This window comes from Pongo abelii, chromosome 4 (assembly GCF_028885655.2).
Source record: "Pongo abelii isolate AG06213 chromosome 4, NHGRI_mPonAbe1-v2.0_pri, whole genome shotgun sequence".
In the NCBI taxonomy this organism is placed as follows: domain Eukaryota; kingdom Metazoa; phylum Chordata; class Mammalia; order Primates; family Hominidae; genus Pongo; species Pongo abelii.
Genome location: NC_071989.2, coordinates 137,001,883 through 137,020,407, shown reverse-complemented (window position 1 = coordinate 137,020,407; position 18,525 = coordinate 137,001,883).

Below are 18,525 nucleotides of genomic sequence, written 5' to 3'. Positions count from 1 at the left end.
TTAAGGTGAGACTCCCAGATATGCTCTCATCTGAGATGAAAACAAAACTGAAAGCCCAGGTCCCTTGAAAGAAAAGAATAGCTCCTTTGTATGTGTTCACTGTAAACACACAATAAAGTTCAAAAATGCATCCACAGTCAATGTTTCAACTTCGGAGAAACAAAGACTAGAAAGAAAAAACAGAAGAATTTAATGATGCCTGTAAAAACATCCTATGTGAAAATAATGCCACCCACCATCACTTTTTTCTTTTTTTTTTCTTTTGCTAACTACAGCATAGTTTTTCAAAGAATCTTTGGCATCTCTAGATGATAAATTATGTGAATTATTGTTGGATCAAAATTCCTTTGAAATAACTGCAGGTGTTCAAGATCCTGTCAGAGCAAATGTATTTTAAGTACCCTGAGGACGCTGACATCCAGCCATTTCTCAGGCTTCTTTGAGGTAGAGCTCCTGTTGGGAGTGGCTTGGTTTAAATTGGAGACATATGGAGAGCTTCTCAATGAAGACTGGGGAAGCCTATCCAATTGGCATGGAATTAGAATCTGACTCCTTCTGATTTCACTCCATATTTGTGGTTCTTTTTTCTGCTATGTATTCTCCCCTTTATTTCTTAATTCATAGTAAAATGCTTCAAGAGATTATCTCATTGCTAGGTTGGGAACTACAGCTTCTTAGGAACATAATTTAGTGGACAGAATTATATTAATTATGATGTGATCTGCATTGGACAACTCATTTATATACATATTTTATTTTCTTTGGGGGTCTTTACAGAAAACAGGTTTAAAGGTTTTGGTGTTTTAATTAGTATAAGCAGTAAAACCTAGCAGGTACTTCTACCTATTAAGAGAATGAATGAATGAATGTTATCTTGTATTTTAAGAGAAAGGTAAGGGAATTAAATATATATAGCAAATTATGAGTCACATGAGCATATTACATGAAGAAATTATGTGTCTCATTAAATTCTTACATAATAATTAGAAGAAAAATATTATTGTTTACACATCGATTAAGAAAACTGAGGGTCAGGAAACAAATTGTACAATATCACACAAATAGTAAGTAACAAGAAAATATTTTTTCCAGCTTCACTTTACTCTGACCAATGACCATTCTCTTTCCATTTTATTTCAAATTTTCCTCCTGAGTAGCTGGGACTACAGATGCACACCACCACACCACTCTTTTTATTTATTTATTTTTTTGTAGTAGAGACAGGATCTCACTGTCAGGCCTCTGAGCCCAGGCTAAACCATCATATCCCCTGTGACCTGCACAGACACATCCAGATGGCCGGTTCCTGCCTTAACTGATGACATTCCACCACAAAAGAAGTGAAAATGGCCTGTCCCTGCCTTAACTGATGACATTCCACCACAAAAGAAGTGAAAATGGCCAGTTCTTGCCTTAAGGGATGACATTACCTTGTGAAAGTCATTTTCCTGGCTCATCCTGGCTCAAAAAGCTCCCCCACTGAGCACCTTGCGACCCTCACTTCTGCCCGCCAGAGAACAAATCCCCTTTGACTGTAATTTTCCTTTATCTACCCAAATCCTATAAAACAGCCCCACCCTTATCTCCCTTCACTGACTCTCTTTTTGGACTCAGCCCGCCTGCACCCAGGTGAAATAAACAGCCTTGTTGCTCACACAAAGCCTGTTTGGTGGTCTCTTCACAAGGACGCGAGTGAAATTTGGTGCCGTGACTCAGATTCGAACCCACAGGACTTAATTAACCTCACCTTCTAGGTGTACAATAATAGAGTAGAGGCAGCCAAGTAGCAACATATTTCTGAGTTGCAATTCCTTGCCTCCACTGTGAGAGAAACCCCAGCCACATATCCAGCACACAAGAACTTCCAAACGCCTAAACCGCCGTGGCCAGGCATTCCTCCAGGCCTGCCTCCCCCAGGAGCCTGCTACAAGGGCCAGAAATCTGGCCACCAGGCCAAGGAATGCCCGCAGCCTGGAATTCCTCCTAAGCCGCGTCCCATCTGTGCAGGACCCCACTGAAAATCGGACTGTTCAACTCACCTGGCAGCCACTCCCAGAGCCCCTGGAACTCTGGCCCAAGGCTCTCTGACTCCTTCCCAGATCTTCTCAGCTTAGCAGCTGAAGACTGATGCTGCCTGATTGCCTCGGAAGCCCCTAGACCATCACGGACGCCGAGCTTTAGGTAACTCTCACAGTAGAGGGTAAGTCCATCCCCTTCTTAATCAATATGGAGGCTACCCACTCCACATTACCTTCTTTTCAAGGGCCTGTTTCCCTTGCCTCCATAACTGTTGTGGGTATTGACGGCCAGGCTTCTAAACCTCTTTAAACTCCCCAACTCTGGTGCCAACTTAGACAATACTCTTTTAAGCACTCCTTTTTAGTTATCCCCACCTGCCCAGTTCCCTTATTAGGTGGAGACACTTTAACTAAATTATCTGCTTCCCTGACTATTCCTGGACTACAGCCACTTCTCATTTGCTGCCCTTCTTCCCAATCCAAAGCCTCCTTTGTGTCCTCCTCTTGTATCCCCCCACTTTAATCCACAAGTATAGGATACCTCTACTCCCTCCTTGGTGACTGATCATGCACCCCTTACCATCTCATTAAAACCTAATCACCCTTACCCCGCTCAATGCCAATATCCCATCCCACAGCATGCTTTAAAAGGATTAAAGCCTGTTATCACTCACCTGTTACAGCTTGGCCTTTTAAAACCTATAAACTCTCCTTACATTTCCCCCATTTTACCTGTCCAAAAACTGGACAAGTCTTACAGATTAGTTCAGGATCCGCGCCTTTTCAACCAAATTGTTTTGCCTATCCACCCTGTGGTGCCCAACCCATACACTCTTTTGTCCTCAATACCTTCCTCCACAACTCACTATTCTGTTCTTGATCTTAAAGATGCTTTTTTCACTATTCCCCTGCACCCTTCGTCCCAGCCTCTCTTTGCTTTCACCTAGACTGACCCTGACACCCAACAGTCCCAGCAGCTTACCTGGGCTGCGCTGCCGCAAGGTTTCAGGGACAGCCCTCACTACTTCATCCAAGCTCTTTCTCATGATTCACTTTCTTTCCACCCCTCCGCTTATCACCTTATTCAATATATTGATGACCTTCTTCTTTGTAGCCCCTTCTTTGAATCTTCTCAACAAGACACACTTCTGCTCCTTCAGCATTTATTCTCCAAAGGATATCAGGTATCCCCCTACAGAGCTCAAATTTCTTCTCCATCCGTTACCTACCTTGGCATAATTCTTCATAAAAACACACGTGCTCTCCCTGTTGATCGTGTCTGACTGATCTCTCAAACCCCAACACCTTCTACATCCTGGGCATGGTTGGATACTTTCGCCTTTAGATACCTGGTTTTGCCATCCTAACAAAACCATTATATAAACTCACAAAAGGAAACCTAGCTGACCCCATAGATCCTAAATCCTTTCCCCACTCCTTTTTCTGTTCCTTGAAGACGGCTTTAGAGACTGCCCCCACCCTAGCTCTCACTGACTCATCCCAACTGTTTTCATTACCCACAACTGAAGTGCAGGGCTGTGCAGTCGGAATTCTTACACAAGAACCGGCGGCACCGTGCCCTGTAGCCTTTTTATCCAAACAACTTGACCTTACTGTTTTGCCTAGCCCTCAAGTCTGCGTGTGGCAGCCGCTGCCACCCTAATACTTTTAGAGGCCCTTAAAATCACAAACTATGCTCAATTCACTCTCTACAGTTCTCATAACTTCCAAAATCTATTTTCTTCCTCACACCTGACACACATGCTTTCTGCTCCCTGGCTCCTTCAGCTGCACTCACTCTTTGTTGAGTCCCACAATTACCATTGTTCTTGGCCCGTACTTCAATCTGGCCTCCCACATTATTCCGGTTACCACGCCTGACCCTCATGACTGCATCTCTCTGATCCACCTGATGTTCACCCCATTTCCCCACATTTCCTTCTTCCCTGTTTCTCACCCTGACCACACTTGGTTTATTGATGGCAGTTCCACCAGGCCTAATCGCCACTCACCAGCAAAGGCAGGCTATGCCATAGTATCTTCCACATCTATCATTGAGGCTACAGCTCTGCCCCCCTCCACTACCTCTCAACAAGCCAAATTCATTGCCTTAAGTCAAGCCCTCACTCTTGCAAAGGTACTACACATCAATATTTATACTGACTCTAAATATGCCTTCCATATCCTGCACCACCATGCAAGAGGTTTCCTCACTACACAAGGGTCCTCTATCATTAATCCCTCTTTAATAAAAAAAAAAAAAAAAAACACTTCTCAAAGCCGCTTTACTTCCAAAGGAAGCTGGAGTCATTCACTGCAAGAGGCATCAAAAGGCGTCAGATCCCATTGCTCTAAGCAATGCTTATGCTGATAATGTGGCTAGACAAGCAGCTAGCATTCCAACTTCTGTCCCTCATGGCCAGTTTTTCTCCTTCACATCAGTCACTCCCACCTACTCCCCTGCTGAAACTTCCACCTATCAATCTCTTCCCACACAAGGCAAATGGTTCTTAGACCAAGGAAAATATCTGCTTCCAGCCTCACAGGCCCATTCTATTCTGTCGTCATTTCATAACCTCTTCCACGTAGGTTACAAGCCGCTAGCCCGTCTCTTAGAACCTCTCATTTCCTTTCCATCATGGAAATCTATCCTCAAGGAAATAACTTCTCAGTGTTCCATCTGCTATTCTACTACTTCTCAGGGATTATTCAGGCTTCCTCCCTTCCCTACACATCAAGCTCAGGGACTTGCCCCCTGCCCAGGACTGGCAAATTGGCTTTACCCAACATGCCCCGAGTCAGGAAACTAAAATACCTCTTGGGTCTAGGTAGACACTTTCACTGGATAGGTAGAGGCCTTTCCTACAAGGTCTGAGAAGGCCACCACTGTCATTTCTTCCCTTCTGTCAGACATAATTACTCAGTTTGGCCTTTCCACTTCTGCACAGTCCGATAGTGGACCGGCCTTTATTAGTCAAATCAGCCAACCAGTTTTTCAGGCTCTTGGTATTCAGTGAAACCTTTATATCCCTTACAGTCCTCGGTCTTTAGGAAAGGTAGAATGGACTAATGGTCTTTTAAAAACACACCCCACCAAGCTCAGCTGCCAACTTAAAAAGGACTGGACAATACTTTTACCTCTTTCTTTTCTCAGAATTCAGGCCTGTCCTCGGAATGCTACAGGGTACAGCCCATTTGAGCTCCTATATGGACGCTCCTTTTCATTAAGCCCCAGTCTCATTCCACACACCAGACCAACTTAGACTGTGCCCCAAAAAACTTGTCATCCCCACTATCTTCTGTCTAGTCATACTCCTATTCACCGTTCTCAACTACTCATACCTGCCCTGCTCTTGTTTACACTGACAGTTTACACTGTTTCTCCAAGCCATCACAGCTGATATCTTCTGGTTCTATCCCCAAACTGCCACTCTTAACTGTTGAAGTAAATAAATAATCTTTGCTGGCAGGACTATGCTGAATCTCCCTAGACACTCTCTACTTAGATGTCCTGGGTCCTCCCAATTCTTAAACCTTTAATACCTGCTTTTCTCCTTCTCTTATTCCGTTTAGTTTTTCAATGCATACAAAACCGTATCCAGGCCATCACCAATAATTCTAAATGACAAACGTTTCTTCTAACAGTCCCACAATATCACCCCTTACCACAAAATCTTCCTTCCGCTTATTCTCTCCCACTCTAGGTTCCCACACCGCCCCTAATCCTTCTCGAAGCAGCCCTGAGAAACATCACCCATTATCTCTCCATAACATCCCCCAAAATTTTCGCCGTCCCAACACTTTACCACTGTTTCATTTTATTTTTCTTATTAATATAAGAAGACAGGAATGTCAGGCCTCTGAGCCCAAGCTAAGACATCATATCCCCTGTGACCTGCACAGACACATCCAGATGGCTGGTTCCTGCCTTAACTGATGACATTCCACCACAAAAGAAGTGAAAATGGCCTGTCCCTGCCTTAACTGATGACATTCCACCACAAAAGAAGTGAAAATGGCCGGTCCTTGCCTTAAGTGATGACATTACCTTGTGAAAGTCCTTTTCCTGGCTCATCCTGGCTCAAAAAGCTCCCCCACTGAGCACCTTGCGACCCCCACTCCTGCCCACCAGAGAACAAATCCCCTTTGACTGTAATTTTCCTTTATCTACCCAAATCCTATAAAACAGCCCCACCCTTATCTCCTTTCACTGACTCTCTTTTTGGACTCAGCCTGCCTGCACCCAGGTGAAATAAAGCCTGTTTGGTGGTCTCTTCACACAGACGCGAGTGAAACTCACTATGTTGCCCAGGCTGGTCTCCAATTCCTGAGCTCAAGTGATCCTCCCAGCTTGGCCTCTCAAAGTGCTGGGATTACAGACGTGAGCCATTGCACCAGGTCTTATTCTTCTTTATTATGTTTTTAATTTTGAATTATGGACTCACATTTGAATGTCTATGTTTTCCCTATGGAAATCCTATCAGGTCTGAGTTAAGGATTTTATTTGCTTCTTTCAAGTGCCCTTAGGCACTTGTGTCTCATGTGAATGCTCACCAAAGAGTAACCACAGCAGAGGAGGACTTTACTAATCAAGTGGATAGGATGACTCATAGTGTTGATTTAGAACTGGTGGTGGCTTTCCCCAGCCAACCCTGCCTTTGCCCAATAAGCTCATGAACAGTGTGGCCATGGTGGCAGGAATGGAGTGGATGCATGAGCTGAGCAACATAAACTTTCACTCACCAAGGTCAACCTGGTTATGCCATCAATGATTTTTCCAAACTGCCAGCATCAGAGACCAACATGGAGCCCCCAAGATGGTACAATCCCCAGGCTAATCAGCCAGATACCTGACAGGCTGGTTTTATTCAACCTCTTCCATCATAAAAGGGGCAGCATTTTTGTTCTTACTGGAATAGACATTACTCTGGATATAGATCTGCCTTCCCTTTGCATTTCCTGCATACAATGCTTCTGCCAAAACTACCATCCATGGACTTACAGAATGCCTTACCTACCATCATAAGCAAATAAGATATCACTTGAAAATGATACCTTACCACTCTGGCATCATTGAATAAGTATCTTGGTTTAGGATTTCCTTGACTATAAATAAGGAGAAATTATTTCAAATACAATATCTGCACGAGGGCATGCCTTTTCTTTTTTAAAAGAAATACAAGGAAATTTCATTGTTTCCCACACAGAACCCAGGCTGAGATAGAAGATTTTGCTTACTATCGTTCTTTGCTACCGTATATTTTCTTCGTAGTCCTCCATTTCACAGAGAGTGTGGATTTCTAATGATGTTGATATACACGAGACTATCAATTCAAACTCTACTTTTTGTGGACTCAAGGCCGTATCTCCTGTCTTCCATGTGACTAATAGGATCTAAGACTGTCAGAAGAATCAGCTACATAATTTGGGGGGCTTGCTTGGGCCTGATCATGTATATATCACTTACATTTGATGATGAAATGCTTTTGTGCACACCCAGTTTTATGAAGTGTTTGGTCAGGTAACACCCAGTTCGTGACCACATGGTCATCTCAGGTCACATGGTAACTTAGTGGCCTGTGGTCAAATGTTCAGTTCTACTAAAGCCCAGTAACAGGCCAAGAGCTGTTTCCCAAAAGGAGAGTAGTTATCTGTGGGTGATGGCAGGGCCTTGCTCCAAATCCTAAAGGCCAGTGCTGTGATTCACCTACAGAGGCCTGCCAAAGTCCCCAAACAGCAGCTGCCACTAACACATCAAATATCATTTGGTCTGCTGGACCATATGGCCCAAGTGAAGGCATAAGTAAGTTACTTGAAGAAGTGGCCCAAGAGCCCATGGTTCCTACTCTTGACACACTGCCCTCACTCTCCAAACCTGCACCTATGGCCTCATAGGGAGTATCCTATGATCAGTTGATAGAGGGAGAGAAGACTAGGACCTGGTTTACAGACAGTTCTGCATGATAGGCAGGCACTGCCTGAAAGAGGATAACTGAAGCATTACAGCTCCTTACTGAGACATGTCTGAAGGACAGAGGTGAAGAAAAATCTTCTCAGTGGGTGGAAGTTCAGGCAGTACACCTGGTAGTACACTTTCCTTGGAAGGAGAAATGGCCAGATGTGCAATTATATACCAATTTATAAGCTGTAGCCAATGGTCTGGCTGGATAGAGTTTGGGACTGAGAAGGAACCAAACTGACAATTGGGAAGTACATGACAAAGAAAATTTGGGGCTGGGTGCAGTGGCTCATGCCTATAATCCCAGCGCTTTGGGAGGCCTAGGCAAGAGAATTGCTTAATCCCAGGAGTTCAAAACCATCATGAGCCCGATCTCTGCAAAAAACCATCATGGGACCCGATCTCTGCAAAAAACAAAAAGTTAGTCGAGCATGGTGGTGTGTGCTTGTGGTCCCTGCTGCTCAAGAGGCTGAGGTAGGAAGATCACTTGGGCCTGACAGGTTGAGGCTGCAATGAGCCATGATCATGCCACTGCATGCACTCCAGCCTGGGCTGCAAAGTGAGATCCTGTCTCATAGAAACAAAGAAGAAAAAAATTTGGAAAAGGGATATGTAGATAGACCTCTCTGAGTTGGCAAAGGACATAAAGGTATTTGTGTCTCATGTGAATGCTCACCAAATCATAGCAGAGGAAGACTTTACTAATCAAGTGGATAGGATGACTCATACTGTTGATTTAGAACTGGTGGTGGCTTTCCCCAGCCAACCCTGCCATTGCCCAATAAGCTCACGAACAATGTGGCCATGGTGGCAGGAATGGAGTGGATGCATGAGCTGAGCAACATAAACTTTCACTCAGTAAGGTCAACCTGGTTATGCCATTGATGATTGCCCAAACTACCAGCATCAGAGACCAACGTGGAGCCCCCAAGATGGCACAATTCCCCAGGCTAATCAGCCAGTTACCTGACAGGTTGATTATATTCAACCTCTTCCATCATAAAAGGGCAGCGTTTTTGTTCTTACTGGAATAGACATCACCCTGGATATAGATCTGCCTTCCCTTTGCATTTCCTGCATACAAAGCTTCTGCCGAAACTACGATCCATGGACTTACAGAATGCCTTACCTACCATCACAATATTATACACAGCATTGCTTCTGACCACAAAACTCACCCCAAGACCAAAGAAATGTGCCAATGGGCTCAAGCACCAGAATTCAGTAGTCTTACCATGTTCCTCATCATCCTGAAGCAGCTGGCTTGCTAGAAAGGTGAATGGCCTTTTGAAGACTAAGTTACAGCGCCATCTAGCTGACAATACTTTGCAGAACTGGAGTAAGGTTCTCCAGAAGGTTGCATATGCTCTGAATCAACATCCAATATATGGTTCTTTTTCTCCCATGGCCAGGATTCATGGGTCCAGAGATCAAAGAGCAGAAATGAAAGTGACACCACCTCACCATTACTCCTAGTGACCCACTAGCAAAATTATTGCTTCTGTTCCTGTGGTGACTTTATGTTCTGCTCCCTAGAGTTCCAGAAGGAGGAATGCTTCCACTAAGAAACACAAAAATGTGTCCATTGAACTGGAAGTTCAGACTGCCACTCAGCCATTCTGGACTCTTCACGCCCCTGAGTCAACAGACTAAGAAGAGAATTACTGTGTTGGCAGTGGTGATTGATCCAGATTATCAAGAAAAAATTAGACTATTACTCAACAATGGCAATAAGGATGAATATGTCAGATTACATAAGATCTCTTAGGGCATCTGTTAGTATTACTATACCCTGTGATAAAGATGAGTGGGAAATTATAACAACCCAGTCCAGGCAGGACTACAAATGGCCCAGACCCTTACAGAATGAAGGTTTGTGTTATCTTTCCAGGTAAAGAACCATAACCAACTGAGGTGCTTACTGAAGGCAAAGGGAATACAGAATGGGTACTAGAAGAAGGTACTTATAAATATGAGCTATGATCACGTGACCAGTTACAGAAACGAGGATTGTAATTGTCGTAAGTATTTCCTCCTTATTTTGTTAAAGATAGGTTTATGTGTATATATACATATAGTAAGCAAATATCTTGGTTTTTGCTCCTCTCATTCATTTATCGTGTAACATAAGATTCATCAACTTTATATTAGCATTTAAATATTGTTCATTTTATATCATTAGTTTATGAGTAATCAGCAAACTGTAAACATCACTCAAAGACTTTACCTTCTCTTCTGAGGAAGATATTAGTGCATTTTAGCTAGAATGCAGGATGGCTGCATCATGTTAGATTGATAGGTGGAACCTTGTTATTGTCTTTATTTGAAGGTTTATTATGGTTTAAGGAGATGAGTATGGGTGTCAAATCGACCTGGGGTGGATTTATAATGATTAATTTTAGGTGTCAACTTAGATTAAGGGATACCTAGAGAGCTGGTTAAGCATTATTTCTTTACCAGATCTCATCTGCAAAGGTGTATCCACAGGAAATTGGTGTGTGAATCATTGGGATGACTGAAAAGATCTGCCCCAATGTGGGCGGGCACCAACCAGTCGGCTGGGACCAGGATAGAACAAAAAGGCAGAGGAAAGATGAATTCTTTGTCTTTCTTTTCTGGGGCTGGGATGCCCTTCTTCTCCTGCCCATGGACATCAGAACTCCAGATTCTGTGGCCTTTGAACTTTGGGACTTGTACCAGTGGTCTCTTGGACTTTGAGGCCTTTGGCCTCAGACTGAGTGTTATGCCATCTCTTTCCCTGGTTGTGAGGCCTTCAGACTTGGACTGAGCTGTGCTACTGGCCTTTCTGGGTCTCTAGCTTGGAGATAGTCTATGGGACTTCTCAGCCTCCATAATCTCTGAGTCAAATTTGCTAATAAATCCCCTCATATCTATCTGTCTATCTATCATCTATCTATGCTATTAATTCTGTCTCTCTAGAGAACCCTGACTAATATTGTTACAAGCCTGGAGAAGGCTTTCAAAATAGCCAGTGGAAGTTGTTACTGGAGCCCAGAGAAATGTGTGAAGAGAGATGCCTGGCAGGAGCTTTGGGCTTCAGTAGAGGAATACAGCCAATATATGAGGGTAGAGGGGTGAGCAGGGGAATAAAAGCCTTGACCTCATTTTCTTGTCCTCAGTCTAATTTCCTGTTTGTGCCTCCCATTGGCCAAACTGTAGGGATCTCACAGATAGAGTATACAAAGGTCCACATTTTGAGGCACAGGACATGATATAGAAGGATGAACAGTGCCTTTGGAGGAAGAGTTGCCAATTCAGAACTCATGAACTCTCTTATAATATGTATGAATGCACATGTGTGGAGGGGAGGGAATTTTCTTGGAAAAATAATAAACACAGCAGTTGCTGATCAACTTCATTGGTCATTACTATGAAGGACTGTGGGCACAATTTTGCCCTTTAGATAAGGCTTAAACTCTCCTGTTTGCCACAGTCTTCACTTTATCAGTTATTTATGTTATTTATGTTAGCAGCCTGGCCTTGTAGACTTTTGTGTCTATGACTTGTAAACTTCCAAGTTGTTGTAAGTATTATAATGAAGGTACGCACAAGATAAATTGCTTATTCTTGCTTGGGGAAATAGAGAAAGGATTTCTAGAAGGCTTGATGTTTGAACTGAGTCTTAAAATACAGATTTCACAAGGTGGATATTATGGGGAAGGCATGCCAGGCAATGGAAACAATATTAATGAAGACTTAAAATTGCTTTAGCATACAGTTGAAGAAACTAAAAGGTATTTAAACATGGTTGGAGCACCAGGTTGTTGGGGTTATTGGTAGAGATGAGAAAGGAAATGCAGTCAGGGGCCACATAATGAAAGGCTGACAACATGATGCCAAGGAATTTACTCTTCATTCTGTAGATCACTGTTTCCCACTTCTAGGAAAGAGGGTGATCCTCAAACCACCTAGGAAACTATCAATTATTGTCACCTAAGAAGCTGTGAAAATGCAAAATTTCTAGACTCCAATCTAGACTTCATAAATCTGTATTTTTTATTAATTCCTCCTGTGATTCTGATGGCTATCCAAGTTTAGGGATCCTAGATGTAGGTTTTCAAGGTCTACTGCATGATATGTAATATGGTGGGTGCCTTAGCAGAGTTGCCTTTAAGAAAGATCATTCTAGATGCAGTAAAATATCAGCCAGAAATTGAGAGAATCATAGATTGGGAATTTATTCAGGAAATTATTATAATTCAGAAGAAAACAGAGGAACTTGATAAAGAGAAAGAGATGAATGACTTCAAGACTAATTTCAGAGGTGAAATTAATAAGATGGTGACCAATTAAATTTGGCAGATGAGTGAAAGGGAAGAGTTAATATAAATTTTAGATTTATGAAATTATATATCAGTGTATGTTGTGAGTCTAGAATACCAAAACAAGAATGGATTTAGAAAAAGATATTTCATATCCATGGAATATGGGGTTCATGTGTGGAATCAACCTAGAAACATTATATATCATTTTTTAAATCTGACATTCTCTCTTTGAAGGTTCTGGTTTTGCAAAGATTTGTTCCACAAATTATTCCTCTTAAAAGACTTCTTAACCCAGCATAGCTGCTGCTTTTCTCCAAAATTTCTAGAACCAGGTAAAATTTTCAACTTTACCTTTATTCTCACTTTCATGGAAACAGTCATTTGTAGTTTTCATCTTGATAGAAGAGATTCATTTCTATGCCTAGAAAGGTAAATATTGTTACATGTAATAACAATGAACAGCACAAAATGCCTAACTGCATATTAATGAAAAGTAAACTTAAGCAGTCTTTACTAATAGTATGTAATAAAAACATAATTCAAAATGCCATTAGGCTAGCCTGTCAGCAGTCAAAATGCACATATGATATTGTAGAATTTAGACATAAGAAAAACTCTTTATGTACACACAGCCATTTCTTCTCAGTAACGAATAAAAATGCAAGGTAAACACTAAGTGAAGCATAAAACGTTTGGAATTAATTTGACTTTTTTTACCCAGCTTTTTTAAGAGGTTCTCACAATTCTCTGCAGAAATTCTGATCCATGAACTATGTAAATTGCTCCTTTACGTGAAGTTTACAGTAGAAAGATATACTCAAGAGATTGGGTTGTCATAAGGGAGAGAAACCTTATTCTAGACCATTTATTGTAAAAGCATATACAAATTGTATTAATATGTAGATGTTCTCTGGAAAAAATAAAATACTTCTCTCATTCATCCTTGCTGATTCACTATAGATGATAAAGAGACTGCCTTTATCTACATTTTAGAAAGCTGAATTTAAAAGAGTTCATTCCACTTCTACATTTTTTAGTAATATATTCTGGCAAAAATTTTATTTACATATATCCAGGAATATCCTTATAAATATGTGAAATTGTACATATGATGTAAATTAAAATTTCATTGAGGTCTCTCTACATAAAAATTTATTGTCTTTAATACCTAGAAAATATATGTTAAAATTATGTTGAGTCAGTGACATTAAAAAAGAAATTGTGACTATCTTTGTTGATTAAAAGGAAGGTACTCCAAGAAAGATAACATATTTTAAATTTTGTTATCATTTACATTTATTCAAAAATATATCATATCACCTCCCTCCTTAACATCTTGCTGGGATCAGCCCACTAAGGAAGGAAGTGTGGGGGAAGATGAAAGGGTGATAATTTTATATAATTTTAAGTTTCTAGGTAGAAGTATTTGAAAATGTGCCTCTGAGAGCAGCCTAAACTCCCTGACACCCAGAGAAGTTTGGGGAAAATAAGTATGCAAAGCCAATAAACCATGCAAAATAAATAAACTATGCATAGTAAGCCAAAGGGAAGTTTCACAATCTTGACAATGATAATCCCTGGATACAGCGTGTGTCTTTATTATACCTTTGCTTTCTCTACTCTGCCTGTACCACTACCACTGTCCAATGGCTTATGGAATGCTGGACCCACCATCATGAAATACCACACAGCATAGGATCAGACCAGGAGAGCATCTGTCCACTGCACAGTAAGGGAGGTACCAAAGTAAGCCCATGATTATGGGATCCTCTGGGTGTGTCCTTTAAGAAAGGAAAAGAATAGTAAATCTAATTAAAATTCTTGACCAACAAAGGGTATTAAGAACAGAATTTAGAATGCATCATCCTATATATCTGTCTAGGAATCAAGATGTACAAATATTTGTATGGTTATGTGATTTCGTTTCCTTTGGTGAAATACTTAAGAATGGAATTGCTGAGTCCTTTGGTAAGTGTTTAACTATATAAAAACTAGATTACAAAAACTACCAAACTGTTTTCCAAAGGGGTTGTACAGTTTTGCACTCCCACTAAAAATATATGAGTTCCAGGCACTCCATGTACTAGCAAAATTTTTGTGTTGTCAGTTTATTTAATTTTAACCATTCTAGTGGATGTATAGTGTCATCTCACTAAGGTTTAAACATGCATTTTTCTAATGACCAATTAATGACATTGGGTATCTTTTCATATGCTTATTGGGCTTTATATATCTTCTTTTAAAAATACCTATACAAATCTTTCGCCAAGATTTAAATATGGTATTTGTCTTCATATTATTGAGAGAGGGGAATTCATTACATGTTCTGCATACTAATACTTCAGTCAAATATATGTATGGTAAAGTTTGCCTTTTCATTTTTTATACTGTCTTTAGAATGACAGAACTATTATTAATTGTGTTGGTAACTAATTTACCAATATTTTTCTTTTGTGGTTTGTGCTTTTAATATCCCTTAAAGAAATCTTTGTCTAATACTATGTATTGATCCCCTTTCATAATGCTGTAAAGAACTGCCCAACACTGGGTAATTTATAAAAGAAAGAGGTTTAATTGACTTACAGTTCTGCATGGCTGTGGAAGCCTCAGGAAACTTACAGTCATGGCAGAAGGGGAAGCAAAGCACCTTCTTCACAAGGTGGCAGGGAGGAGAAGTACGGAGCAAAGGTGGAAGAGCCCCTTATAAAACCATCAGATCTCCTGAGAACTCACTCACTATCATGAGAACAGCATGGGGAAACCAGCCCTATTATTCAATTACCTCTATTTGGTATTCCCCTTGACACATGGGGATTATGGAGATTATGGGCATTACAATTCAAGATGAGATTTGGGTGGGGAAACAAACCCTAACCATATCACCTTCACTATGATTCACTTACCTTCACCTCATCTCTCCCTTGACACATGGGGATTATGGGGATTATAAGGATTACAATTCAAGATGTGATTTGGTTGGGGACACAGCCAAACTGTATCATTCTGTTCCTGGTCCCTACAAAATCTCATGTTGCTTTCACTCTTTGAAACCAGTCATGCCTTCCCAATAGTCCCCCAAAGTCTTAATTTATTCCAGCATTAACCCAAAAGTCCAAGTCCAAAGTCTAATCTGAGACAAGGCAAGTCCCTTCTACCTAGGAGCCTGTAAAATCAAAAGCAAGTTAATTACTTTCTAGATACAATGGGGGTACAGGTATTGGGCAAATACACCATTCCAAATGGGACAAATTGGCCAAAATGAAGGGGCTAAAGGCCCCATGCAACTCTGAAATCCAGAGGAGCAGTCAAATCTTAAAGCTCTGAAATGATCTCCTTTAATTCTATGTCTCACATCCAGGTCACACTGATTCAAGAGGTGGGTTCCCATGGTCTTGGGCAGCTCTGTCCTGTGGCTTTGCAGGGTACAGCCTCCCTCCTGGCTGCTTTCACATATTGGTGTTGAGTGTCGGCAGCTTTTCCAGGCGCATGGTGCAAGCTGTTGGTGGATCTACCATTCTGGGGTCTGGAGGATTGTATCCCTCTTCTCACAGCTTCTCTAGGCAGTGCCCCAGTGGGGACTCTGTGTGGGGGCTTCGACCCCACATTTTCCTTCCTCATTGCCCTAGCAGAGGTTCTCCATGAGGACCTCACCCCTGCAGCAAACTCCTGCCTGGACATCCAGGCATTTCCATACATCCTCTGAAATCTAGGTAGAGGTTCCCAAACCTCAATTCTTGACTTCTGTGCACCCACAGGCCCAACACCAGGTGGAAGCCAACAAGGACTAGGGCTTTCACCCTTTGAAGCAATGGCCTGAGCTGTATGTTGGCCCCTTTTAGCCATGGCTGAGATACAGTGCACCAAGTCCCAAGATTGCATAAGGCAGCAAGGACCTGGGCCCAACCCAGGAAACCATTTTTTCCTCCTAGGCCTCTGGGCCTATGATGGGATGGGCTGCCATGGAGACCTCTGATAGGCCTTGGAGACATTTTTCCTATTGTCTTGGTGATTAACATTTGGTTCCTTTTTACTCATGCAAATTTCTGCAGCCAGCTTGAGTTTCTTCTCAGAAAATGGGTTTTTCTTTTCTATCCCATCATCAGGCTGCAAATTTTCTGAACTTTTATGTTCTGCTTCCCTTTTAAACATAAGTTCCAATTCCAAACCATCTCTTTGTGAATGCATAAAACTGAATGCTTTAAATAGCACCCACGTCACATCTTGCATGCTTTGGGGCTTAGAAATTTCTTCTGTCAGATACCCTAAATTATCTTTCTTTAGTTCAAAATTCCACAGATCTCTAGGGCAAGGACAAAATGCTGCCAGTCTATTTGCTAAAGTATAGCAAGAGTCAACTTTATTCCAGTTCCCAAAAAGTTCCTCATCTCCATCTGAGACCACCTCAGCCTGGGCTTCATTGTCCGTATCACTGTCAGCATTTTGGTCAAAGCCAGTCAACAAGTCCGTAGGAAGATCCAAATTTTCCCACATCTTTCTATGTTCTTCTGAGCCCTGGAAACTATTCCAACCTCTTCCTGTTACCCAGTTCCAAAGCTGCTTCCACATTTTCAGGTATCTTTATAGCAGCACCCCTCTCTCTGAGGTACCAATTTACTGTATTAGTCCATTTTCATACTGCTATAAAGAACTGCCTGAGACTGGGTAACTTATAAAGGAGAGAGATTTAACTGACTCACAGTTTAACATGGCTGGGGAAGACTCAGGAAATGTACAGCCATAACAGGAAGCAAGGCACCTTCTTCATAAGGCAGCAGGAAGGAGAAGTGCTGAACAAAGAAGGAAGAGCCCCTTATAAAACCATCAGATCTTGTGGGAACTCACTCACAGTTATGATAACAGCATAGGGGAAACCAGCCCTACTATTCAATTACCTCCACTTGGCGTTCCCTTTGACATGTGGGGATTATGGAGATTATGGGCATTACAATTCAGGATGAGATTTGGGTGGGGAAACAAACCCTAACCATATCACCTTAACTATGTATTTTTTTTATACTTTTCTTAAAAGTTTTACAGTTTAGCTTTTATATTGCTCTAATTATCTATTGCTGCATAACAAAATGTACCACAATTTAGAAGCTTAAAACAACAACCATGTTTATTTGGCTCATAAATCTGCATTTAAGCTGAGTTTGGTGAGCACTGCTTGTCTTTGTTCTATTCAATGGCAGTTAAGGCACCTGGAAGGCTGGGAGCTCAAATCACTTGAAGTCTCATTCACTCACATGTCTGATGGTTGATGTTGTCTATCAGGTGGGATCATAGCTGGTGTTGTCAGGCAGAACACTTACCTGTGGCCTCACCATGTGGCCTGGTCTTTTTTATAATACGATACCATGGCTGAGTTCAAACTTCTTGAGAGAAAGAGCCAGAAATAAAATGTCATACATCATATGACCTAGCCTCAAATGTCATGGTATCACCTATAGTCTCTTGGAGTGAGTTGCTAAGGCTTGTCATATTCAAGACTGGCCAATATTCAAACAGGCTCTGCATTTTGAAATGTGGTTAAATCTGAGCAGATGTGTTTAAAACCACTACATACTTTAAAATATATGATCCATTTTGAGTAATTTTTTAGTATGGTGTTAGGTAAGAATTACAAGTAATTATTTTTACAAAATGAATATTCCATTTCAGCACCATTAGTTGAAATAAATATTGTTTTCCTCTTTGAATTACATTAGAATCTTGTTGTACAAAAATTAAATAACCACATATGGGTGGGTCTCTTTTTGACATTACTCTTTCATTCTATTGATTTATATGACTATCCTAACACCAATACTACTCTTTTTTGATAACTACAGTTTTATAGTAGGTCTTGAAATCACGTAGTGTAAGTCCTCCAACTCTGTCCTTATTTTCAAAATTGTTTTGGCTATTCTAGTTATATTTATATATAAAGTTTAGACTCATATTGTCAATTTCTATTTTTTAATTCTATTCTAGTTATATTTACATATAAATTTTAGAATCATATTGTCAATTTCTATTGTTTAAAAATTCTACTGGGATTTTGATCAGATTTGGATAAAATCTATTGATCAATTTGAAGATAACTGACATTTTAACAATATTGAGACTTCCAATTCATGAACACCGTATGTTGCTACATATAATTAAGTATTTCCCTAGGGATTTTTGCATATATTTTCCAATGTACAGGTCTTACACATATGCTGTTATATTTATCCCTAAGTATGTTGTATTTTTAGACACTTTTATCGTGGTAATTAAG